Source organism: Schistocerca piceifrons, chromosome 1 (assembly GCF_021461385.2).
Source record: "Schistocerca piceifrons isolate TAMUIC-IGC-003096 chromosome 1, iqSchPice1.1, whole genome shotgun sequence".
NCBI lineage: Eukaryota > Metazoa > Arthropoda > Insecta > Orthoptera > Acrididae > Schistocerca > Schistocerca piceifrons.
In genome coordinates this window covers 386,381,474-386,409,092 of record NC_060138.1, presented here as the reverse complement: position 1 = coordinate 386,409,092, position 27,619 = coordinate 386,381,474, and positions in this window count along the sequence as shown.

The following is a 27,619-nucleotide window of genomic DNA, read 5'->3' as shown; positions in this document are numbered from 1 at the left end:
TCACAAATGTTTTACAGTCTGTGTGCATACATAGCCATACGAACTTTTGTTTGACCAGTCTGAGTGTGGCTCTTACTCCTGGGTGTGACAGATTGTGCATTGATGCAATTGCCTGTGTTCTGAATTGCTGTGGCACAAATGGACGTATCTTTCCTCTTGCTACGTCACAGTACAACTCAATGCTTGCTTCAGGAAATGTCACGAGCTGTAGCTTCAATCCTTTCTCTTGTTTCAATAGATCACGCAACTCACTATCACATGTTGCGCATGCGCGAGGGATTCGTAATCAATGGCCTTTGTCACTGCTTCCACCTGTGCGATGTCATCTGCTACTGTGGACACTGCTTCTATACGAGAAAGTGCATGAACTGGAACATTTAGCTTCCCTTCCACATACACAATGCTGGTCGTGAACTGGCTGATATAATCTAAGTGCCGCAGCTGCCTGGGCGATGCTTTCTCTGGCTTTACCTTAAAGGCATAGGTAAGCGGTTTATGATCTGTGTAAATCGTGAACTGTCGCCCTTCTAATGCGTGTCTGAATTTTTTTACTGCCGCATAAACGGCGTACAGCTCACGGTCATATGTTGTCCAACGTTGCTGAGATGGTGACAACTTATGACTATAAAATGCAATGGGCTGCCATAACTGATCAATTTGTTGCTGAAGTACGGCACCAATGGCAGTGGACGAAGCATCAACCATGAGAGCGAATGGAGCATGAGCGACCGGGAGTGCTAATTGCGCGGCCTCTGCTATAGCTTTTTTTTATAGCGTGAAACGCGGTGTCCGCCTCCATAGTCCAATGCACACTGTGGTTAGGTTTAGGTGCGCCTTTAAGTAGTTCATCAATGGTGCAGTTATCAGTGCATGATTGCGAATGAAGCGTTGGTAGAAATTCACTACTCCAATGAATCGTCGTAATTCTCTAACTGTGACAGGGCGGGGGTATTTGTTTATGGCCTCTACTTTACTATGTGGCGGTCGAATACCCTGTGCATTCACCAAATATCCTAGAAAGTGGACCTCTTTCTCACCAAAAACACACTTGGCAGGATTAATTACTAGTCCATGTGTGCGTAGGCGGTTAAACACTTGTGCCAAATGCTGTAAGTGCTCCTCTTCTGATGCAGACATCACCAATAAATCATCTATAGACACATAGCAAAAATCTAAATCTCTTGTAACCTCATCCATAAAACGTTGGAAGGTCTGGGCGGCATTACATAGTCCGAATGGCATTCGGGTGAATTCAAATAGACCGAATGGTGTTGTCACCGCTGTTTTAGGAATGTCTTCTGCAGCTATAGGGATCTGATAGTAAGCTCGAACTAGATCAGTGGTAGAAAATATAGTCTTACCGTGAACATTTGCAGAAAAGTCTTCTATATGTGGAACTGGGTACCGGTCTGGAATGGTCCTTGCATTGAGTTGGCGATAGTCACCGCAGGGGCGCCATCCATTCTTCTTTTTAGGCACGATGTGAATTGGGGATGCCCAACTGCTACTAGAAACTCTGCAGATACCTTGTGACAGCATGCTGCGAAATTCCTGCTTTACCACTTTTAGCTTTTCGGCCGTTAAACGTCTAGGCCGAGCGTGAGTTGGCGGCCCTGGCGTGGTCAAAATGTGGTGGACGGTTGTATGCTTGACTGGCGGGAGAGTAGGCGATTGCTGTGTGATCTCGGGGTATCCTTTCAATAATCATATATATGGTGTGTCGCCTGTGACTGTGCGTACCTCTAGTGGTGTGATAAAACGGACTTTTTCTGTTGTATGCAGACTAGTAGTCAAATCTATTAGTCGCTGACGTCCCAGATCTGGCAGTAAGTCGTAGAAGGACAAAAAATCTGCTCCGATAATAGGCTGTGATATATCTGCCACTGTAAATTGCCATTCAAACACACGGCGTAGCCCCAAATTAAGGAATAATGTTACTCGACCGTATGTTCTAATTTTGGAGTCATTGGCGGCGTATAGATAACAGTCGTCGCAGCTCCGGCGTGATAGGCGGTTTGCTGGATATACGGACACTTCTGCGCATGTATCGACGAGAAACTGTAGTTTTGCTTCGCGGTCTGTCACAAAAAGTCGGCGAGTGTTTGCACTGGAAGTTATCGCTGCTACGGTGTCTGCTTCGTGTTTCCACTTGCAAGGTGGCGTACACTTTCGTGCATCATTACCAAATGTCTTGTGGTACCAGCATAAGTTCTATAGTGATGGTGATCGATTGCGACTTCGTGACCGTCGGCGGCGTGGCCGTTGGCGTTTGTGCGTTGTTTGTAATGCAGCTACCTGTGCGGTCAACTCTGCCAGTTGTGATTGTAGGGAGACTAGCGTCACTGTGGGCGAATTTTCTTGTTGTAGCGTTAATGTTGAGACACTTGGTGTGGGATACATTTCAATTAACCTGTCGGCCGTTTGTGCCAGTGCGTTTAAATCGCCTGCAAAAACCGTGAGAATTTTTTGAGTATCTGACGGCAACCGAGACAACCATATATTTCCTAGCACATCATCAGTTACAGTGTTACTTGCCAGTGTGCGCAAACGTCGTAAGAGTTGTGATGGAGTGCAATCGCCGAGTTCTTCAGTGCGCAGTAGCTTCTCTCGCCGTTTTGCCTCTGATTGTGACAAACGCGTTATTAATGCGTTTTTAATGGATGCATAACGATCGGTATCCGGTGGTGCGGCTAGGATATCTTGTACTTCTGCTGCTAGATCTTCTGTAAGTGCTGCAACCACATAGCTGTACTTAGTTTCGTCCGCCGATATTTGTGCGAGGACGAACAGGCTTTCTAACTGGGCAAACCACAATAGAGGATTATCTAAACCAGAATGGTGGAGGTTTTATCGTCACCCTGTTAATTGCACTGCTGGCTTCAGGTTGAATTGAGACTGGCGAATCGGTCATTATCGTGCTGAAACGAGCGCGACGCGGCTGGCGTGGAAGTTACAAACGTGAACGTTACGGAACTTCGTTAAACGCTGAAGCCGACGCGGATGTTACGTAGTTCGTCGGGTGTCACCAAATGTGGGTGTTGGAGAAAACAATTCCTTTATTCCCACATACATTTAGCAATAACTTAACACTACACACATGAATGAATTGTGCAGACATGAACAGCACGGAATAACTAACAAAAGCTAAGTCAAAGAATAACTATATCACTGCACGTAAATTAACACTTCACGGAATGTTTATGAAGCACTGTACACTTGTAGGGATCGATTGTCAGAAATAGGTCACCACAGACTCATTGGAACAAACGCTTGAACAAACACGTGAGGGTTTAACTGCTGAGTTACTTAAAATCGAATCGAAATGTCAAAAAGTCTGTAATGACGTAAAAACACAAATTTGTGAGCATTTTCAACCTATTTTTTCACGTCATGAAAATGCATTACAGAATCACGAAGCAGCCATAAAAGAACTGCAAACTATTGTTCATGAAAATCACGACACCTTGCAAGCTAAAACTGACTCAGTTGCATCTACCGATTCGGTTACGCAACTTGCAAAAACTCAGGAAAACTGAAAGGACACAGTAAATACGATTTCAATACAAATGGACACTCTGAAACTTGGTTCAGAAAAACACACAGAGGAAATAATTTCACTAACGGACAAAGTAGCCAAACTTTCAGATCAGTTCACTAACTTATCTACAAATGTAGATGATCTGAATGCCACAAGACCTGTAGCCTTCACTGACACAGAACAGTATGAACAAATTAGAAGATTCAAACAAAACCAAAATCAAATCAATACACAGTACAAAAGAGAAATCCGGGAAGTACAAGATCAGTTGACGCAGGTAATACAAGAATTACATATTTCAGAGGACACTCGCACTCCAATACAGGAAGAGGGACATAGAAATACAGAACAGCCACAAAATAATAACACGAGGCACTTTGGAAATTATGAAAGAAATTGGCAAGGTACACCGAATTTTGAGATGGAACCGCCGACACGACGTAACAATGACCGATATGCGACTCGTCGACATGATGATTTTGACTATAAGCTGTTTATTACTACACGTAAATTCAAAACATTTAAGAATTCCGGCAACGACATTCATCCACAAGCGTGGCTTCATCAATTCTCTCATTGTTTTCCTCCCAACTGGTCATTAGAGCACAGATTAGAATTTATGTGTGGCTATTTAGAGAATGAACCAGCTGTAAGAATGTGATCGGTCATTCAAGATTGTCACAGTGAAGGAGAATTTTATCACGCCTTCCTCTCAGCATATTGCTCTCAAGCTACACAAGACCGAGTAAAACATAGCATCATAATGATGAAACATTTCGAACAATCTAAATTTTCCAGTCTTGTGCAACATGTCTTCAAAATATTTCACAAGAATCAGTACCTGTCAAACCCATACAGCCCCTCAGAACTCATCCGCATTTGCTTAATCAAATTGCCTGAACATTTACGACATATTATTTTGCCAGGACGTTGCAAAGGCGACATTGAAGCTTTTCAGGGACTCTTACAAGAATTGGAAATCGACACTGACAATCGCGGGACGCAAAAACAGGAACACAACAATTAAAGGTCACATTCGTCACAACTGGCTCTGAGCACTACGGGACTTAACATCTATGGTCATCAGTCCTCGTCACAATTCCGCAAGGAAAGAAATAATAACTGGACACGACAAGGCAACGTAAATCCTGACCAAAACAGACACCACCCATATGACAACCGTTGGCAGAGTAGTAATAATTACAGGGAAAGATCAACTCTCCGCAGTAATGACTATCACAGAGACAATCAGAGAAACAGACAATATGGAAACCAAAATAATTATTATCAACGGAGACAGAATAACGTCAGACGCAATGGTCCACCACACAGTTACGATTCCGGGAGAAATTCTCCACCACATCACTGACAAAAAAGAAACTATGTTAACTACCGACAAAACGACAGACGATATAATCGTAACGACAGACCTGAATTGCATCAGAACTGGCGGGATTCAAACAGGGCAGGGCCTTCTCGACAAGGTGAATTTGTAGAAGTTAGACCTCCAAATCCCAATAACGACGCGCGCCAACAAAGAGACAGACAATGACTCACACCGCAGGCAGCCACGTGTGCCGGCTGGCTCAGCGAAAAATAACATAGACGCTAACCTTGAGAAAAATTTTAGCATTCCTTACCGACGTATACAACATGATAATAGCTTTGAAGTTGAAACTCTGCTAACTAGGAAAAGTAAAGGACTGCACCACATTTCACATGTAAAACTGTTTATTGAGAGATAATGTGTTTTTTAATTTAGCCTTTGCTATTAAAGTTTTCAGTTCACGTTACTAGTACTCTGTCACACTTAGAAACTGTTAACATGCAACAATATATTGAACTATCCAGTCTAGAACCAAGGGAACATATTTAGACAGTAATTACACATGCACTGTTATAGTGAACAGACGACACAGTGTTATTGTGTGTGTACATTCTTGCTTGTTAGTTGCACGATTATGTAACGACAATAAGGCTACATACTTAGAATATATACCAGTACTGCTAATGAGATATTACTGCAACATTTTGGTTTACTTGAAAATACATTCTGGATTTAAAGTACTTTCTGAGAGATACCAGATGACACAGTGGTTAGTTTATTTGACCGCTACACGATTATATCACGACGCTACTAATGAGTGACAATTTATATTATTGCTTTTGCGCTGTATCTGTTTTATATCTGCACAGTTTTTCTGAATTCTTCTGGAAAGTAAAACATGTTTTAGTAGTAACTTTCGTGGTATAGCTACAATGAGACAGCCTTTTCCGTAGCACAATAATACGTTACAGCACAGTACTTCCTTCACCACGGCAATAAGCGTAGTAACTAAGATATCTATATGCACAGCATTTCAATTTTATTTATATGGAGGTGAGTACATTGACTTCAGCAGAACTTTGCTTACAGAGGACGATAACTACGACAGTTCCACAGAATTATCTTACGGCAAGACGCACATTTAGCGCTACAGGACACTCATTTGAGTGATTAATTTTGTACTTAAAACATCTATTTTTAAAGATTTTTGAATTACAATGATACAAAAGTTTTCCGTGATACATTTCATTCCATTGCTGTAATCTGTAACACCTGAGGTTATAATTACATTAATCCTCAAGGGGGTACACGCTTACTTTGTGTACCATGTGTTTGGCAAGCACAAGGAGCCCTAGCTAATATGGTATTTGCTTATACAACTTTACACATCGGTACCACATTTCTCTATCACTGAATTACACAGCTATCTGATTATTTAACAGAGAAACAAAATTTTTTTTATAATGTCAGTGACATGTTTACGCAATTACACAGCTGGATACTTGACACTTATGAAATTGTATTTTGTTTGCACTGTGTGAACTGTTCATATTTTTTCGGAACCATTGCGATACTATGAGAGCTTTGAATGTCGTATTTGGTAAGGGAGCATGATTTTTACAGTTCGTTGGAGGTAGATGACACTATTGAAATGAGCAGAGAATTTTTTTTTAGGTTTCGACATTATTGCAGAAAGCTACGACATTTTTGAGATTTGACTAAGGTGTTACGATATTTTTACGATGACGATGTATATTATGCTCTTGAGGTATGTTTATGATCATTAAGCTGATGCTATATGAGGAATTGATTATGCTACATATTTTATAATGATGAAATATTGAAGAATGTCGACGAATATGTATATGTGTAATAAGGTAAGGTATAATGAGTAGTTAGGGACGCTGATTTGTGAAAAAGGATGTTGGAAACCAACAATCGTACTTTAAGAGTTATGAAATGTGTGTAAATGCGTGAATGTATTACAATGCCGATGAAAATTTTTTGGACACATTTATAGAGTTTTGTTTCTACACATTTGTAACACAAATTCTCGACCTGTGAAATTTTTTATATAAGACTGTCGCTGTAGTGCAAACTGCTGTTGTAAATATTTCGGTAAGAAAGCCAAGTGACCTTGACGTAATGCGTTGTGAGCGGCCAGTTGGGCCAGCCGCCTGGAGGAAAAGCCATTAGGTGGACATTCCTTTGCAGAAAGCATCGCAAATATGATGCGCTATTACTTGGAAACATGTGATTATACTGTGGAGCACGTACTTTATGCTACTTGCTGAGATGCTTATGAGTTGATGGGAAATATTCTTACATCTGCACACCTGATTATGCCAAGTGTCTTTCTACGAGACTTGAGAGAATTTCTACTGACTTATGAAATACCACATGGCTATTGAATGATGTTTTTAAGCTTTGTTTTACATAGTTGCTTATTTCATTTGATATCTGGTTTCCAGCTGTGTCGCAGCATTGGTTATATCAAATAAAATTAAATGCATTTGCTAATATGAACACTTTCTGTCAACAGATCTATTAAATAATAATTTTATGATCCACATTCTTCGAAAAAGGAGCACTTGGAACAGAAAGAACAAGAAGCGACTAATAACAGTAACTGCATATCTAATTTTCTTTTCAAGTACTTGGTAATCTTTTGTAAAATAAGTTCTTGTGGTGCACCACTTTAATTACATAGACATTAAGATGTGAATATACATTTCCCTTATCTGCATTGTTGTCTTTAGTGTACTATTTTTTCTGCTTGTGGGTTTTTCATGTTTAGATGTAAGTTATTACATTTGCTGCCGCTGTTTGCCAGGCACAATGCCACTGAATTTCACTTTGTATTACTCTGTTAAGCCAGTTTTACTACTGATTTATTTCTCTTATTTGCTGCACATTGCCTTATATTAGTTGTAATGTTGCATTTGCTTTGCTGATTTAGATATACTGCTGCTTCCTTTGCCAAATTCCATTTCTTTGTCATTGCTGTTTGTGTTAATTGTTTTGTGCTGCCACATTGCCTCGTCCCTTAGTTTAGCATCTGAGCTCAGATTTAAGTTAGCTTAAGATGGGGGTAGGCTATGTAAGAGAACGAGTTGTGATGAATTGGAAAAATGCATTGAGAAGCAATAAGAAAATGGTTTGGCCAAAGAAAGTATTTTGAAAGAGGATATGAACAAAAAAAGTAGGATTTAGGGACAACAGGTTTAGGTAGGATTTTCTTGGAAATAAATGATGAGGTAAGATAATGGAAAATAAATAATGAGGTAAGAAATATGTTAACATATAAATACAGAAAGCATGCTTGGATAGAATTTTTTTGGTGGAAACAAATGTTGAAATAAGACGAAAGATCTATGGAATGAAGTTTTGGGTTGGACTACAGTACCAAATGTTACACTGAAAACAAACCTTGTCCTTTCCTCATGTGTTATTCTGCTCTCTGTGTGTGTGTGTGTGTGTGTGTGTGTGTGTGTGTTTCCTGTCTTTGTGTGTTTAGCTAATACGATTTATGTTGTAGAATTTTTCTAGTACTAAGCTACATTCACTATGATGAATACTGTTACCCTCAAACATAATTTGCATTAATAATGTTATTTTCTTTGTAAATGTTTATAGACATTAATTCTGTCATGTGTTAATGCTCATGTGTGAAATTAATGTTCCGAAAACTTCTCATTATTTTATTTATTTACTTACTTATGTCGTAATTCCTGTAACACTGATGTATATGTCTATTTCTATTCCTTTGTAAAGCCTGTGTTACTACAAATATCTGTACTGTAATGTTCTTAAATGGTGTATTTTGTACCTTTGTTATTTTATTCTTATGTTGTAAATTTATAATTTTATAGACACCAGTTCTTCAAATTAAGTATCATTTCACTGCACACGTTTCTGCTGGTCATAATATATGCACAGTATGTGAGACGTTGGGACTGTTAGCACTTGCACCTGTGTTAATAATTCAGCAAGGGACTGGTTAACAGCATTGCTGGTTCTAAGGACGTTTTTTAAAAAAAAAATTGTGAGTGCACAAGTGGTGGTTCATGGACTTGCTATATTGTCCACAAGACTCTTCAATGGTGATTGTGCACCTGCACAGTCGCAACAGAGGGCTGCTGGCCGTCTCTACAGGGACTGCAGTGGGTCTGCACCTCTGGTGGCCCACCACTACCGGAATCTACTGGGACTACAGTGGATCTGCTCTGTGACGACCTACCTACCAATATTCTTCAAAACTTCGACTGACTGCGGTAGGTTTGCTCTGTTGTGGCCCATTACCTGTCTGCATGTCAAGAGTCAGCACTGTCTTTCCGTTGGAAGAACAACAATACTTCAAGACTGCATGGAAATCCACTACTTCTGTGTGCATTTTCTTTTACTGCTCAGACTGAGAAAAAATAAACTGCAATTTTACTGTGATTGATGATCAGGACTGTCTTTATGAACTGTGAAAAAAATTTTAGCTTTTGACCAACATTGTATCAATAAGTGTGTGCATTTTTTTCAAATCTGTATTGGCCACTGCCTAAAACAATTTGTAAATTTTTTGTGGGGAGCATGGGGGCTATGTAAGTAGGCAGTTTAGGTTCTTATATTGGTAACGCCACCGCCACGTAGCGCTATGTATGAAAATCACTGGCTGTGCTGTGTGCAGTCTGTGGCTGGGTGGTATTGTTGGAATTTGCTATTGTAGTGTTGGGCAGTTGGCTGTTAACAGCGCGTAGCGTTGCGCAGTTGGAGGTGAGCCACCAGCCGTGGTGCATGTGGGGGAGAGAGATGGCGGAATTTTGAGAGCGGACGATTTGGACGTGTGTCCATCAGAAAGAGTAAATTTGTAATATTGGATATCATGGAATGATGACTTTTGAACACCATTAAGGTAAATACATTGTTCTCTATCAAAATCTTTCTTTTGCTAACTATGCGTATCAGTAGTTAGTGCCTTCAGTAGTTTGAATCTTATTTAGCTGGCAGTAGTTGGCGCTCGCTGTATTGCAGTAGTTCGTGTAACGAAGGTTTTTGTGAGGTAAGTGATTTGTGAATCGTATAGGTTAATTTAGTCAGGGCCATTCTCTTGTAGGGATTATTGAAAGTCAGATTGCGTTGCGCTAAAAAAATATTGTGCGTCAGTTTAAGCACAGTCATGTATAATTTTTCTAAGGTGACGTTTCACCAGTTATTTTGCTCCCAAATAAACTCCTTTACTATTTTAAGTGTCCTTTGCTAATCTAATTCCCTGAGCATCACCCGACTTAATTCGACTACATTCCATTACCTCCGTTTTGCTTTTGTTGATGTTCATCTTATACCCTCCTTTCGTGACACTGTCCATTCCGTTCAACTGCTCTTCCAAGCCCTTTGCTGTCTCTGACAGAATTACGATGTCCTTACCAAGAACAAATAGCGAAGGTAAACAGCGCTCACCACTACTATACTGTTTGAAGGGAGTTGTGCCAAGCGAAGGAGACAAATGCCACCCCATAATGCTAAATAAAATGTCTCGCGATTGTGGGTACTTCCGAGAAGCATCGAGCAAAGCGATGTGGAACCTCGGCCCACACGCTGCCCCCACATCGGGCTCGTATACGGTTTGGCACACTGCAGGCTGCCCTGCCCTAGCGCAACTGGACGTTGCCATCATAGTTCAGTTTAAAACTCCATCACTGATAAGGCCCTGCTGACCCCCTTAACAAGGGTTTCGCTTACAAATTCTTTTAATTTTTGACTCCTGAATGTAATTTTGGTTCATACAAGGTCGAACTGAATACCTTCATAACGTAGATGTATCTCTGGAATTCCTGTAATTCAGTTTACTGTGGCCTTTCACCTACAGTGAGTTTCTTCAAGTTACAGTATTTTCGTAATTGCAAAGGTGAACATGAGTTCACTAACACGTTGACTGCCGAATGCTCAGACAATATTAATGACAGGAAGATGCAGTCACTCAGATTAGCAGGAGATTGAACTTACTTGCTTGTTACATGAGAAGTGTTTTCGAACATCGCCTGTCTTAGAATTATTTTATCGCTTATTTCACGTTATGATGTACTTAAATACAGCTCTGACAAACTATAAAATGTGTGCAAGCAACTGTAGAGGTGAGCAGGTGCGTTTGAAGAAAGTCTAGCTGTGTTTGTATTGAACATAGCCTTTATTAACTTACTTAAATTCCGTTGCGACAACATTTATCAACAGTTCGGGTGTAGGAACAAGGACCAAACAGTATGCTGAATGGCATGGATTTACTAGTCATTCTTTTTGCTGGTGGAAGAGACATCAAGTTCACTAGATACACACAGCAAAGATAAGTAAAACTGTCAGTTGACAAATCTTTTTTACGAATGATCACAACTTAGATGCAGATCTTACTGTTCATGACATAATAGAATACCTGGGAAATGAAAGAATACTATGTTCAAAGTTCAAGTGACCGCACTAATATGGATATATGTTTCAGTTTTCTGGAGTACACAGCAAATATGTTAACAGTTATATGTAACTAAACGCACTATTGTAATCTAAGTATATGAGGAGATTAACTGTAACATCTAATCGTTCTAAACCATTACTTCACAAAACTTCTCAGAACTGAAAAATACATCTGCAACATGTATCTTAGATAGCTTGAGAAAAACGGCGCTGAAAACTGCCCTGAGTAGTGACTAATATGGTTATCGTAGCTGCACCTCCGTACTCACTGCAACTGAAATTTTCGTGAGATATTTTATCTATTACACTCTAGCTACAGTTCAACTAGTTCAAAAATTTTCACCCACCAATCAATACTGTTAGCCCTCATATGATCCATACACAATCCAAAAATTATACCGATTTCAGTACAGTTTTTCCTAAGACGAGAGTACATTTGTCAAGCCTTGTAAATTTTATTAACGAGCCTGAAATCTAACCATATCATTACAGCTAAACGATGTCCTTCACCGCTGTTGCTGAGATGCAAATGGATACGATGATTTGGTTGAGGGGGCACTCGACATCACGGTCATCAGCGCACTGAGGAGAAGTCAACATGCAAATTTCATGGGTGCGGACGAAGGCTGTTCCCACATGCGGAGCAGTTTATAACATATTAAAGTCTGCCGCCCTTCGCCAGTTTAGGGATGAGGCCTGATACTTCACAAAATTTCACTACTCTTAACACTGGTATCGGCATATCCGAGGATGGTGGGCAGATCTCCAGCGAGACCAAGGGCTGCCCTAACATCAGTATACAGAACCACACGCAGCCTCAATATGCTGAACTGAAAGCGGCGCACCACAAACTTCACAGAAAGGTGGATCATCCTCCTTCCCACCCTCCCCACCCCCACCCCACACCCGGAGGAGGAAGGCATGTGTGAAAGGGCTATGCCCTATGAGCAGTCTGGTAAGCAAAACCTCCTTCCAGCGGCGAGGCTGTCTATTTCAGCGACCGCAGTTTGTCGTCACAAATGGATACGATGTGTCATTGTTAATTGGTATGGTTGGTATGACGGATGGGAACGTCTCTTGCTCGAGCGTTTCGAGAAAAGTTATCGATAATCTCGTAATCCATCTAGAAATATTGTTGACCTCTCATGACTAGGTATTCAGATCTACGTACTTGTAGCGTAAGAACTATTCCTAGGAGTGCAGCTACCAGGCTAAGCCGGAGAGTCTGTAAACCTAGCTGCTTTAGTGTAAGCACGCAGCGCCTAGCTGCGGCCTCAAGCAACCCTGTCAGGTGCGCGAAACTAACGGTTGCTCGGGCAGTCGTACCTCTCGATACGCAACTCAGACAGCCGCATTTTCGGTCGATCTGCCGGAAAATTTGCTGCAGTTCAATATGTAAGTAAATTTACGAAAGGAAAGGACTCAAAACTGAAGTCAAGTGTTTGAATACAGAAAGAAACTTTTTCCATTAATGTTATTGGCTATTCACTGAATTAGATTCGTATACAAATACCAAGTGGCAAGACGACCTGGTGAAAGTAAAGACTAGGAAATAGAAATAATATTGATAAACGAGGCGCTACTAACGCTATTGTTGAGTTCAAATTGATATGATGTGACATTTGTGATTATCAGTCATTTGGTATAGTTATTGTTCCACGTAGCGTATAAAAGTTTAAAGTCCCGTCGAAAATAGGAAACATCTGATTACATCTGATTACACCATTTGCTCTACCATTGTTTGCCACTTGTTTTAAAAGTTCACTTCTTTAGGTTCGGATAAAATTTCTCTACTTCCAAATACATTTTACGTTTACAAGAAAAGTTCAAATGGCTCTGAGCACTATGGGACTTAACATCTGAGGTCATCAGTCCCCTAGACTTAGAACTGCTTAAACCTAACCTAAGGACATCACACACATCCATGCCGAGGCAGGATTCGAACCTGCGACCGTGGCGGTCGCGCGGTTCCAGACAAGCTCCTAGAACCCCTCTACCACAACGGCCGGCTTACGTTTACAGTAAACGTTATGTTCGTATTTGCTTGTCACTAATCAGGAGTTGCTGAATTACTTTGCCCGTTTTTAATTTAGAGTAACGGAGTAAGAAAATCTTCCTGTGACTAAAACATTTCACCTTTTCACTAGCGCAAACAAGCGCGGTTTAATGTCTTCCTCAAGTACTGAGCATCTGTCTAGCTGAGGATTATTACTTTCTCTCCACCCCAGGGAAAGATTCGGCACCATCACCTCCTCCCGAAACAGGACGTATCCTTTCAGTTCAATGCAGCTTTACTACGAACGCGTGAAACTGAACTGATCTGCATATTTCAGAACGCCGCTTTCTGGGATTTGTCTCGAGCGTTGCTTTAATTGTCCAATTACCAAATCATATGTATGTTACCTTTTTTACCTATATATATACTTCACAAGCCACTATATATTTCATCCAAGTACTACTCCCATCTTTCGTGCTATTAACACTACTACATTTCGTATTTATGTAAACCTAGTACCCTTCCAAAGTATTGTTAACGTGACTTAGTCCACACTTCACTTCTGGGTTAGAATACTATGAAGACTTTACATTTTCTTCAACTCCGCGTCGGTAACATGGATCCTCATTTTTTTCCAAGAAGTATTAAGTTGCAGGAACATCAGTTTCACATTCACAGTTCACAGAATTTTAAAGTTTTATTTCCTCTGCATTTTTATACATACAAATAAACTTTGTAAATGTGCTGGATTTTTTAATCCTGTCATCTGTTTCTAAGCTTAGAATTTCTTCTCTGCTACGAAATGATGCGCAGTATCTGAAAAGCCCACCTTTTGAAGTGGCCTTTAGAATTACCAACCTCGTTTAGTGGTTGATATTTTTAATTCTAGGAAGTTCACTGTTTTCAATGAGCCGCAGTATGCCACATTACAGGTGGCAGAATTTATTAAATAATAGTAAGAGTAATGAAAGCAGTAGAATTCTTTGAGGGCAGAAAACCTACGAACTTTATCAATGAAGTTTAACTTTCATTAATTCCCATGTACGTTGCAAGGGGCAGACAATAGCTTGTGTCAAGTAGTGGGAATTTTGCACGAATACTATGGAACGGCATGCCATCCAATCAAAAAGGTTGATGATTTTCGCCAGGACAGCGTTTTTTGTTTTAACTAAGCTATTTTGCCTTAACTTTAACAATACCTCACATGAATACATCAGACAGGCTGCTTCAGCAGTTAGTGTCTGGCTGTTACTTCAGGCGGTGAGCATCCTACCCAAAAGCTCTGCAAATGGATTTTTGTTTCCTGTGAACGTAGCAACTCCACTATGGGCAGGGGACTTTTCCTTAAGTGCCAAGCCTTTAATCAGTACCAAACGATAGTGCTCACTCTCAGTTCTGTGCATGTTTTACAAGCAACACGCTACTTTCGTGATTAGTACAGTAACTCCAGGGCACACGACAGGCTATGTTGCAGAGTTTACCTGAGTGGCAGGAAGGCCTCAAGTTATGCGAAAGCTGCTGGTTTGTCTAGCAGAAATTTACTGACTCGTTTACAAGTCCTGACATCTTACTGGGATTGGCATCTCTTGTTTACGACCGAATCCGGATGCATCTGTGCCGTCATTTTCGACAATGAACTGCCGTGTAGCTTCGCTTGACAAGCGCGCGCGCACGTGCGTGTGCTTGCTGAGGAGATCCTTGTGGATGTGGAACATGTCTTTTTTTTAAGCTGAAATAATACTAATAGTATGAATATATACAATACATCGTTTCTATTAAAAAATTCGTCAATTGAGTAGGAGTTAGCTACTAGTAAGTCTTTCAGGCTCCTTTTAAACTGATCTTTATCTGTAACTAAGTTTATGTTTGCTGACAAATTATTGAAGATGAGTGTTCCTTAGTAGTGGACCCCTTTTTTTTAACTAAAGTAAGTGCTTGTAAGTCCTTGTGCAGATCATTTTTGTTCCTGGTATGTGAACTGAGCTGTTCGTTAGAAAAAAGGTTTAGGACAAATTTCATTAAAGAGTAAATATACTCAGGCAGTAGTTAGTATACCCAGTTCTTTGAAGCGGTTTCTACAGGACGTCCGTGAATTTACTCCACAAATAATATGTATTACACGCTTTTGGACTGAAAACGTTTATTTGACTAAGAGTTACCCCAAAATATTATACCATATGACATTATGGAATGAAAGTAGGCAAAGTATGCAAACTTTTTCATTTTTATGTCGCCTGTGTCAGCTATCACTAATTGCAAATACAAATTTGTTAAGGCGTTTCTGCAGTTCTGTGGTGTGCTCCTCCCAATTTAATTTATTATCAAGTTGTAATCCCAGGAATTTAAGACTCAACCTCTATCTGCTCTTCTTCATACTTTGTGCATATGCTGGGTGGAAACCTCTTACAGGTTCTGAATTGCTTATAGTGAGTCAGCGAGTTGGCTTTAAATCATTTATTAATATCCATGAAAATATCATTAGCAGATCTTTCTAGAACTACACTCGTCATACTATTTATTGCAAAACTTGTCATCTGCAAACAAAACGAACTCTGCTCCTGGCAGTGTAACATGAGAGATCATTAATGTTCACAAGAAAAAGCAATGGCCCTAAGACCACATGTAATTTCTTCCCATTCTGATGACCGATGACTTAATTCACTAGTCCCCTGCACTGACACCCTTTGTTTCCTGTTAGCGAGGTATGACTAACCATTTTGCAGCATTGCCCGTGACACCATAGAATTCTAATTTATTTAAAAGGATCTTGTGGTTCACACAATCGACTGGCTTTGACAAATCACAAAATACCAGCTGCTTGTAACTTGTTATTTAATTAATTAAGTACATTTTCACTGTAGGTGTAAATAGCCTTCTCGATATCAGAACCCTTCAGAAATCCAAACTGTGTTCTTGATAATATGTTATTTGTGGTCAGATGGTTGAGAGGCTGCCTGTACATTACTTTTTCTAAAATTTTTGAGAATGCTGGCAAAAGTGAAGTCAGTCTGTAGTTTGATGGCATCTCTATTCCCGTTCTTGAATAGAGGCGTAATATCTGCATATTTTAGCGAGTCAGGAAATGTCCCAGTTATAATTGACTGGTTATACAAGTAACAGAATTTTACTAAAATCATAAGAACATGCCTTAATTAACTTTGTTGATATTTCATTGTAACCATTAGAATGCTATGTTTTTAAAGATTTTATTATGAAAGTTATTTCTTTTGGTGAATTGAGTGACATTCATGTACCTGAAGCTATTTGTAAAGGCTAGTTTCAGATATTCAAGGTCATTATTTACTGATCCTGACAATGCCATTCTATCAGTAACGGATATAAAGTACTTAAATAGATTTGCAGATTTGCCACACTATGCCCATCGGTTACTAATGTGTCATCTACCCTTAATGTTATTTGCTCCACCAGTCTCCTCTTTCACTATATCCCATATTGTTTTTATTTTATTCCCTGACATAGCTATCTTCTTCTCATAGTGCATTTGTTTAGATTTCTTAATTACTTCAATATTTTACAGTATTCCTTGTATTTAGCTAAATCATCAGCATTGGAGCTATTCTTGGTCAACATGTACATTTTCCTTTTTGTCTTACAGGAAATCTTTATTCCTTGTGTAATCCATGGTTTTATTATATACTTCTGTTTAATTTGAGTAACTTTTAGAGGAAAACAGTTTTCAAACATGGTACTGACATTGTTCATGAATGTATTACTTTTTCATTCATGTCATGGGCAATATAAACATCTTTCCAGTTCATATCTTTGAGCAGTTTTCTAAAACACTCAATTTTCTGTTAACTGACTACTCTTCTGTACTCAGACTTAGCAGTCTTGATAATCTGCTCAGAATTTACATCTAAAACAAGGAGTTGCATGTCATGATCTGATAGTCCATTTATTACAGGTTTTATGATATGATTTTGTTCCTTTGATTTGTCTATAAAAATTATCAATGGCTGTCCTTGAGGATTTAGTGATCCTAGTTGGAAAGTTTACAGTGTGAGTTACATTGAAAGACAACATTACTAAATGCAGTAAATGTTTACTGGAAGATTGCATTAGTAAATCTGTATTAAAGTCACCAGCAATCAAAATTTCTTTGTTTCTTCCTGTTAAGTAACCCAAAAGAGCTTCTAGATGATTTATGAATAGATTATAATTTCCTGCAGGTGCTCAGTACATAGTTACTATTAAATACAATCTGTTATGGAACTACTGTTGCACATGCTTCTAGATGCTCCTCTAAACAGAATTTATTAATGTCAATGTTCTTGAATTTATAGCAGCTTTTAATAAATGTGGCAACTCCTCCATCCATATCTACTCTGCAGAAGTAGGAAGCTAGCTTAAATCCTGAAATGTCTAACATATCTATACCAGTGATCACAATGTTCAGAGAGGCAGATTATGTCAATTTGGTTAGATGAATTAATTTCATCAATACAAATGAGTAGTTCATCAACTTTATTTCTGGGTCCTGGAATGTTCTGGTGTAATAAAGATAACTAATACTGTATCCTAATGAGATTATAACTGCTTTAGCCAAGATAAACTGACAGTTTGATTACTTTCTGTTAAACATTGTTTAAATGGAGGCTGTATGCTAAAATCTGACTCCTGTTCATCTGTTTTCTCAAACAAAGTGTCTGCCAATCTCTTAAAACTCTTTCCCCTTCCCCATCATAAAAGAGGCATCCCTCTGACACCTGTGACCACTGGTATTTTACCACTTTTGAGTGTCCCCCCCCCCCCCTTAAGTTTTCTGCAATCAACCCAGACAGTTTTCCCTTCCGCATCCTATTGAGATGAAGGCCATGCCTAGTGTAGTCCCACCTATCGACAGCATCCACAAGAATCAAACCAATATGGGACCCTATATCCGTCTTAAGCAGCAGCGCAGGATATCCGTCCTCCAAGTTCACCCTCCCGACGGAAGAGTTCAAATGAAGCCCATCATGACTTCAACACAGACAAATCCCACACTCGTATGCTTCGTTGCTGACGCTATCTTCAGCAGGTCACTCTCTATGGAATATTCAGAGTCTCTGTCAATGCTATTTCCCGGACCACCCACTATAACCACAGCATCCTCTGGAATCCTTGCATAAAGAACCTATATCCTCTGTTACCTGACCCAGATCTGCATTAGGCTCGAAAAGTTTGTGACCTGGTACTCTGGGCCTAGATTTTCCTGCAGCAGTTGGCCAACACCTCTACCATGGGAGCTACCTAACAAGGAGGCAGAAGTAGATGAGAAAGTATATCCTATTCTCACACATTTAGCAGCGAAACGTTGCCGGGTTCGCTAGTCTAGTTTTGCCATGCGTTTCACAGCTTCCTAATTTATTAGAACAGACTTTTTTGGATACTTACTGGTGGGTCTGTATGAGCAGTATGTTTATTTGAATCTGCAGGCGACGCCTCTATGTAGAATTCTACTGGACATATCTCTCAATTTTGATTAAGCTTGACGATAATGATCAAGCGTGACGTCAAAGCACATTAAGCCTCTGGTAGGAGAGAGAGATGCTTCCGGCAACTGAGGACAGGGAGGCGCTCAGTTTGTAAACAACGCTCGACCCCCTTTCACGCCAATTCGCTATATACTCTACCCAGGTTGCTTCACGACTCCAGACGCTTAGACATTCATCTAACAAACCTTTAGTGATTATGTCACTGCGTTATTTCGTACTTCCCGTAAGTTACGTAAACGTCTATTTCCTCTAGGCAGCAGCAGTAGCAGTTTTCACATTGTCTACCAGCTAAATACGCTGGTATGAGAATAGCTGAGAAAATCCATTGTAGGCATTAGCGTGCTCTTGTTCCGAAGCAGCGATGCAGACCCCTCAAGAGTGGTTGCTCCAGTTTTAATTCATTTTTTCAGAAACCGCTCCTCAGTTGGCTTCCATATCTTCACATTTTCATGACGGTGAAATTAACGGGGTCCAAAGATCCCTTCGTTCGCGCCAGAAGCTTCCGGTAGGCTAACATGTCGACCGCTTGCGAAGTTGAATGGCCAGCGGGCTTCCCACAGGAAGAGCAAGTGTCTGAGAACAAAAAAGTTGCCCATTACATAAAATGCAGACTGGCAGAAACAAAAACGTTTCTGTGGAGGTTAGTTAAAATCTGAAATTTAATTACTGGGAAGTTCGTTCTTCTGTTGTGTGCAGAATGTAGGGGAACCATTTGTGCCAGAACCTGTGTACAGAAGGACTAATTCGTAGTACATACCATCAGGGAATCAATTTGGTGACTGAGGGAAGAGCGCAGGATAAAAATGAGGACAATAACGTTCTAATACACCAAGTATGTTGAAATGGCTGAATGTTGCCCAACATACTAGCGTTGAGAATTAGTGGTTTTACGCAACTCTGAAGACCAGAACATTTCTTAAGCAAATTTTGATCAAGTATTCAATACATCACTGAACGATGTTCCCGTCACACCTGTGTCACTGCAACACTTTTAGAATATGCAGAGGTTAGCAAAAAATCTAAATCAATGCATACAGGTAACTATTTTACGGAACTTGCAGTTACGTCCGTCCTTTAATCTACAGTGGATAGCTGTTGGGTCCTGTAATACAGAATTCATACACAAAAATACAAGGTATTAAACTAATACACAGATATTTCTAACATCCGAAACCTGAAAATATCATACTGCTCTCATTGCGCCAAAACAGATCAAACTTTGCGCCGTCGTATTAGGATATGTTCGATCCGTTAAAATGTAGCAGACTGCGAATGATGTACCACAAATGTATCTCTGGAGGGCCTCCACTTTTTTTATACTGTCTTACTGGAAGCCAGATTAGAATGTCTAAGGACTAGGGACAGTTTCGGTGTGTCCGACTGTTTTTACATGTTCCTAACGCTTACCATTCACGACACGGGCACGCTGACGTCAGGGTTAGATCAGTTAATCTGCTAGAAAATCGTACATTCTCGCCGCCCTTTTTACCCAAGGTTAGATTTGAGTGAAATGACCCTATTAGAGGCAGAGAGGCACTATTATAAATGTCCAACAAGTTATCGGATTTTCTCTGTTGCGCACACAATTTAAGCATCCTCACCCCCCCCCCCCCTGTCCCCCTCCCTTCCGCCTCAGATCCCTGGAATCTACAATGGGTAATAGAAAGCTTAACCTTATTAGGCATAGGGAATTATAGTCTCCGAAACACCATGCGAAATCCAAATGACGGTGGCTGGATCAAATTAGAAAGTCCAAATCTTCTAATCACTTCTCGAATAGAATCATTCATTGGGTTTTATTATTCAAGGTAGTTTTAAATATTCTTTTGTGGACCGAACTGTCAGCTATTCCATAAATTTGAGTGAATTACTTTCGTCTAACGAGTACAGGGCATACGAGTGTGCTATGAGGTGAACCTTTGACTTTTTAATCCTGCGATTTGTCAGGAAGTCTCCTTATCTCTTGGAAACCTATTTAAAATTTATATTGTGGAATACTGCGTAGTTTTTTGAACATTATTATTTCCTGTTATACAATGTGTCTCATCTAACTTTACCACCTCAAATACCTCTTGAACAATAAATATTCAAAAATTGTTTTCACGAACATGAACGTACGCCAGGGGCTTAGGAAACCAAATACTATGCGAAATTTCAAAACGTAAACTAATACTATTTTCAGCACAAACTTGTGTATTTTTAAATGGACACCGCTATTTCGTATGAAATCAATAGCACGAAAAATCACAAAAATAATGGCATTGGTTGCATCGCAATACATCATTTACGTTCCGAGCAATTGCTAAGCGAAGTTGACGCTTGAAATAAATGAAGCACACAGCTAGCTCACTTCATGAGACTAGCGTGCACCTCACGCTGCCTGTGTCAGGGGCTCTCACAATGGGAACGAATGCACAATCCACAAAAATAACCAAGTAACACGTCTAACGCAAAGTTACGTTTTTCAAATTTTAAATTTATGTTTATTCTAGCGAAATGACAACTAGACCTACAATTAGAGAACGCACTTGAATTCACTTTGCTAAACATATTTACTAGTGCCCTGCCGCCCACTGAAACTATTGTGCATTACATCCAGCATAGAAAATACACCCGTATCTTTACCAATGGAACTGTCACGTCAACATATGTTCGAAGTGCCCTCTGTTTGCATCAATAAACGTTTGCAGACGGGCAACCAGAGAGTTGCACAAATTTTAGAGTTTCTACAGATATTGCCGCACACGCCGCAGTATTACGACGTTGCATATTCTCTCACTGCGCCCCAGAGAAAGAAGTCTAATGGTGCCAAGTCGGGGGACGGTGCTGACCATCGCACAGTACCTCCCCGCCCCATCCACCTATTTGGAAATGTCGCTTCTAGAACGTCTCTGGCAACTTTTGCATTGTGTGCGGGACATCCGTTATGTTGCAACCTCATTGATGGGCTAGTTTCCAATCCTAGATCCTCCATGAGGAGTGCTAGTGTGTTGAAGAAATGATGCATATCGCAATCCAATGTTCCACAGTAAAAGTAGGGACCTACAATACAGTTAGCAATGATACCGCACCAAACATTGACACTCCACTATCGTTTAGCAACTTGGTGATTCCAGCGGGGATTTTTCCCGGACCAGTAGTGCATGTTCCGCAGATCGACATTATCATGATTTGTAAATGAAGCCGCGTCCGTGAACAACGTATTGCTTAGGAATACTGAATTACCTTGCAACTGCTGAAGTCCCGTATAGTTCTTGGTGCAGTGAGATGGAACGGATGAAACTGATGCCGATGCATGATTCTGCACACACTATTGTGGTTTATTCCTACACCTTGCGCAATTTCTCGTACGCCCTCCTGAGGATTGTGCACTACAGCAGCCAGAACATGAATTTAGTTTCCATTGCCAGTCGCTGGTGTTTTACGTCGACGTTTTGTGGGAGCCCAGCTTCCTGTTTCCGTGTCTTGCAGATGCAGCCAACGGTTCGACGTGACGGACACTGCCGATCTGGGTAGCGTTCAGCATTCAGTGTCATAGCTGCGGTTGCATTTGTGTGACATTCGCCATAAATTAAAATATCTAGTTTTCTTCAAACTGAAGGCCGGCATATCGACTAGATGATGGCAAATGTAACAAGCCCCAAGAAAACAAGTTTTAATTTAGCAACATATGTGAATTATGTTACAGTATGAGCAGTTCAACAGACCAGATTAGGAGACACTGAAGGTAGAGCGTGCCGTGGTGATATGTTTAAGCAGGATACAGGCGCTAGTGCAGGCAACGCCTACTCTGAACGCAACACTACATGCGTCAGAAAGTGACGCCGTTGTTATCCTTTACAAGCCACATGTTTCATAACTTATGGGGTTTTAAAATGTGAAACCCAATATCTTACCACTAATTGTACCTCTAGTTCTCATTTCGCACCAATAAACATTATGCGCACTACATCCATCATTCTGATACCGCATTATTTGATACATTGTAAGAGGTGGATGGGTTCAAGTAAGGTACAGCTCAAGAAGGGGCTAAACTATTCCCCTTTAGGAGTCCCATCAATGAAGTATGGGCAAATCATGTGCTGTCATACAGCACCACACCATACAGTAACACTCCACTGACGTAGTACGTCAATCACACCACGATTACCGGCAGCGTGGGGTGCACTCTTGAATCTCAGGACGTGCGCTTCATTTATTTGAAGCGTCAACTTCGCTACGCAGTTTTTCGGGACGTAAATGGTGTATTGCGATGCAACCAACGCCATTATTTGTGATTTTTCATGCTATTGATTGCTTACGAAATAATAGGGGGGAGTCCATTTAAAAATACACAAGTGTGTTGAAAATAGTATTGGTTTAGGTATTGAAATTTCGCCTAGTATTTGGTTTCTTACGCCCCTGCCGACGTTCATGCTGGCGAAAACTGTTTTATGAGTTGGCAGAGTTCGGTGAGACACCCTGTATAGACACACATCCCTTACTATCAGGCAACATTCGCTGTGGGGTTAAGAACTACCCATCAGTTCAGGCGATATGACATGCTGAGATGCCTCGTTATGCATGAGGTTTAACTTTTCTAACTGTTCACAACATTTTCCCGGCAGTATTCACGTACTCCGCTGAATGTATTTGAAAAATGTTATCACTTTATGAAACCGATCAGGAGATGTGACGCCATAATGAGATGAGAAGAAATGCCGTACCATGCATGACGTTTCAGTACTATTATTCTTTACTACTGGGACAGTTGTACAGTCGAATCAACGAAGTCCCTGACACCTGGTGGTGCTTGACAGCTCAAAATGTTCAAATGTGTGTGAAATCTTATGGGGCTTAACTGCTAAGGTCATCAGTCCCTAAGCTTACTACTTAGCCTAAATTATCCGAAGGACAAAAAAAACACACACACACACACACACACACACACACACACACACACACACACACACACACACACACACACGAGGGAGGACTAACCTCCGCCGGGACCAGCCGCTCAGTCCAGGATTGCAGCGCCCCTGACCGCTCGGCTAATCCCGCGCGGCCCGCTTGACAGCTTTCAGCCGCAAAGTGCAAACCGACGACATCTAACTTCTAACAGATTAACTATGTGGAGGACGTTTAGTGGTCTGAAGGTAAGAGTAGCCCATGCGAAGAACGTTGTTAGTATAAATGAGAAAGTCGTGCTTTACATGTAAGTTTGTGTAGATACCATACAAATAGTGAAGAATGACTAGGTAGTACAATTAGACAGATTGGTCGAAGCAAGCTAGCCTAATTAGATCACCGCTGAGAGTTGCTTTGTTCGAGGAAAGAGCTCTGGAAGTATAAAAAACTACTATGGAATTTAAGCTCCTGGGACTGTCTAGAGGAGTGCATAACGTAGCAAGGAGACCAATTGAAAAATCTGAAGCTGAAGCAGTGTAAATGTGATACTACGAAAGATTACAAATTTAGTAGACAAAACGTACTGAATCCCGAGTTAATGAACAGAACAGGCAAAGGAGGCCATTACAAAACACGCGTACCAGAATAGACAATTGAACATTTCTTAGCTATCAGTAAAGTAAGCCACCTGAGTACAAGGAATTCACTGAATTTCAGTTATGCGATAAATCACAAATATAAAAGCTGTGATCTCAATCACGAACTTACGGATTAAAATTACGAATAATTTAAATTGGTCCAGTCGCAGTATTGTGGGTAAAGCAAACCCAAGACTGCTATTTATTGACAGATTACCGAGAAAATACAACAGGTCTACTAAAGCGTATGTACACTGCTTACATATCGTGTTTTGGATTATGTAGAGTGGAATCTGCATCAGACAGGACTGACGGAGGATATCTAGAAGTTCAAGTAAGGTCAGTACGTTTTGTATCATCGCGAAATAGGGGGAGAGCACCATGGATATATGGGAATTGTGGTGCAAATTAAAGTCTTTTTCGTTGTGGCAGGGCGTTCTCATGCATGTTTATGAGTTTCGGCTTGTGTGAGAGCCATTGCCCCTACGGCTCGTGCTGGCGGCTCCTCTTTTCTCGTGATACCACGATCGTATACACTCGATTGTGGTATCGCAGGAAACCAAAGAGCCACCAGAACCAGCCAATGGGGTCAAAAATTATGAAGATGTGTTCTACGTAAGCTGGAAACTAAACATAGCATTGGGATCTCTACCGTTCATTTTAACTTCTCTCCATGGACTATGTTGTCTATGTTCTCAGGAAGTTTCAATCACTAACTTTCTCCTCAGAGTGCGATTTTTTATTTTTTGAGCCCACTTAAAATGGGATAGAACGATCATAGAAGATAAATCACAGCTCGCACAGAAAGATGTACGTGCCCGATTCTCATACGCGCTGTTCGAGAGGAAGGGTACAGAAATAGCTCAAAAGGTGGTTCGATGAACCACCTGCCAGGCTCTTAATCGTGAACTGCAGTGATGACGCAGACGTACAGTAGATGTGAAGCAGCCGCGCAGCACTTGCCTCCAGAGGATGTTGACGCCGTGCTCTGTCTCGCTGGGCACCTCTCGCAGAACCTGTCGCTCGACGCGCACGCGCAGCTCCGGCTGCCAGCGGCACAGGTCGCCCCACTCCTCGGACGCCATGCTGGCGCGCAGCAGAGTAGCGTCGTCCAGCATGCTGCAACACACGAGTCGCCGCCCTCTTACATCCCCACGTTTTCACTGCAGGATTCTGCACTGATATCCAGAAACAAATTAACCCCACCGCAACAACGAATGCCTCAAACGATACAGTGAGCAACCATTTCTGAGAACCAAAACAGGGACGAACATACAGAAATCACAGTAGTCCGTACCCAGGATAAATACAAAAATCACGTAAGTTGCAAATCACGTGAGTTTCCGAAGGCTACAGCGACATGTCTACTCCGTTGTTCGATCCAAATTCATACAAATTTTGAAACTGGAGGGAGGGAAGCTTGCAATGTTATCAGTCGGGTGAGTTTCCCTAATGCAGCCATAGCTGTTTTTTGTGACTCCTACTCCAGCTCACACACTGCACTCTGCCCGAAGTCCAGGCAGCGAGTACCAGCCACATAACAGTAAAATTCGCAGCCGTGAAAAGGACCGCTGCGTCGGTCGTCTAAATACTTTAATGAAGCAAAAACTGAAACTCCACCGCACTTACATTACACTAAGCCAATTTCTCAGAACATTACGATGTAGATGAATAGGGAACCTGTGAGGAGGCAACTGGCAAGAAACTCCATCGCAGCCCCCTCATTTAGTGGCAAGTTGGCCTATTGGATAGCCCGTCAAAAACAACGTAGACCAAGCATGAAAACAAAGGTGTACTGAACTGTGGAAAAAGAAAATGGAGGCAGTGAATGGTCTAAATTTAATACGTGTAATATCTAGCATAAGGCATAGACGTGTCGTGGTTGTGCGGTCACGGTGTTCAAATCTCGCTCTATTTTTCCCTCACAAAATTACGAACTTTCCGTCCGGTAATTGACATGTCTGTTCGCTGTATTCAAGTCTGTATTTGTCTTGGCATGATAATTTGCAAAAGCGACGTAACGAAGGGACCTCAAGACGCACATACCTCCTATTTGTTCCACACAGGCAGATGTTATGCCTCTTGCGTTCGTTTTTGGAAGTTTCGACTAATTCATTCGTTGCAACAGTTCACACCGTTTTCATTCCTGTGAGGCCTATGCGGCATCTCGCGTGCTCTCACTGTTCATCAAATTTATTGGCGACAATATATTCTCACCCCATTACTCATTCTATGATGAATAGTGACAGCAGGTGACATGCCGCATAGAGCTCACAGAAATGAAAAATAATTGTGTGTGAACTGTTACAACGAAGGAATTGAAAAGTCAACACGCCCGAAACAGAAGGCAAGAGGTATAACATGTTGTACCTGTATAGAACAGGTACGTCTGGACGTCCCTTCGTTACACGTCGCTGTTGCAAGCTGACATTATGGCAAGAGACAAACCTGAATGTAGCAAACAGACATGTCAATGACCTGACAAAGTTCGTAATTTTGTGGAAGAAAATTAGATCGAGTGAAATTTGTACCCTGATCTCCTCCGTCGCAACCCTACACCTTGACCACACAATTGAGACACGACGGCTATGAATTATGCTGGATATTGCACATAAATTTAGACCGTTCACTGTTTCTATTTTGTTTTTTCCACAGTTCAGTAGACCTTCCTGTTTTCATGCTTTATCTGTGTTCAGTTTCTGATGGGCTATCCAATGAGGGTGCGATGGGGAGTTTCGCTTGAGAGAAGTGCTGTCAATGAAAACGGACAGATCAAAAGGATATTCCTATTAAATGAACACTAGCCAACTAATCTATCAAGTATTTATTGGGTTGCAAAGTCTTCGGGAGCGGAAGCCTGGGAATCAAGGAGCCCCACGGAATGTAGAACAGGATTAGAAATTCTACATTGTGCGGGGTAAGCTTGCACTTAGGTAGTCTTAATTTTCTTAATTGTGGTTTAGCACCAGCCTGGGCTAGAGGAGGCAATGTGCGGCTGCGGAAAGTTTCTATTGAGGCACTGGACTTCAAGCATTTCAAACTGAAATAACCTTATTTTCGTTTAAACAACAGCTTGTGTAATAAATATTGCTTTTCAGTATCATACAGACATAAAAGTGAAGGTCAAAGGTAATCAATGACACGATTCGCTGATGTTATCCCGAATGAAAGTGAAGAATTACATGATCAGTTGAATGAAATGAACAGTATAATGAGTACAGAGTGTAGATTGAGAGTAAATCGAGAAAAGGCGAAGGTAATGAGAAGTAACAAATTAGAACA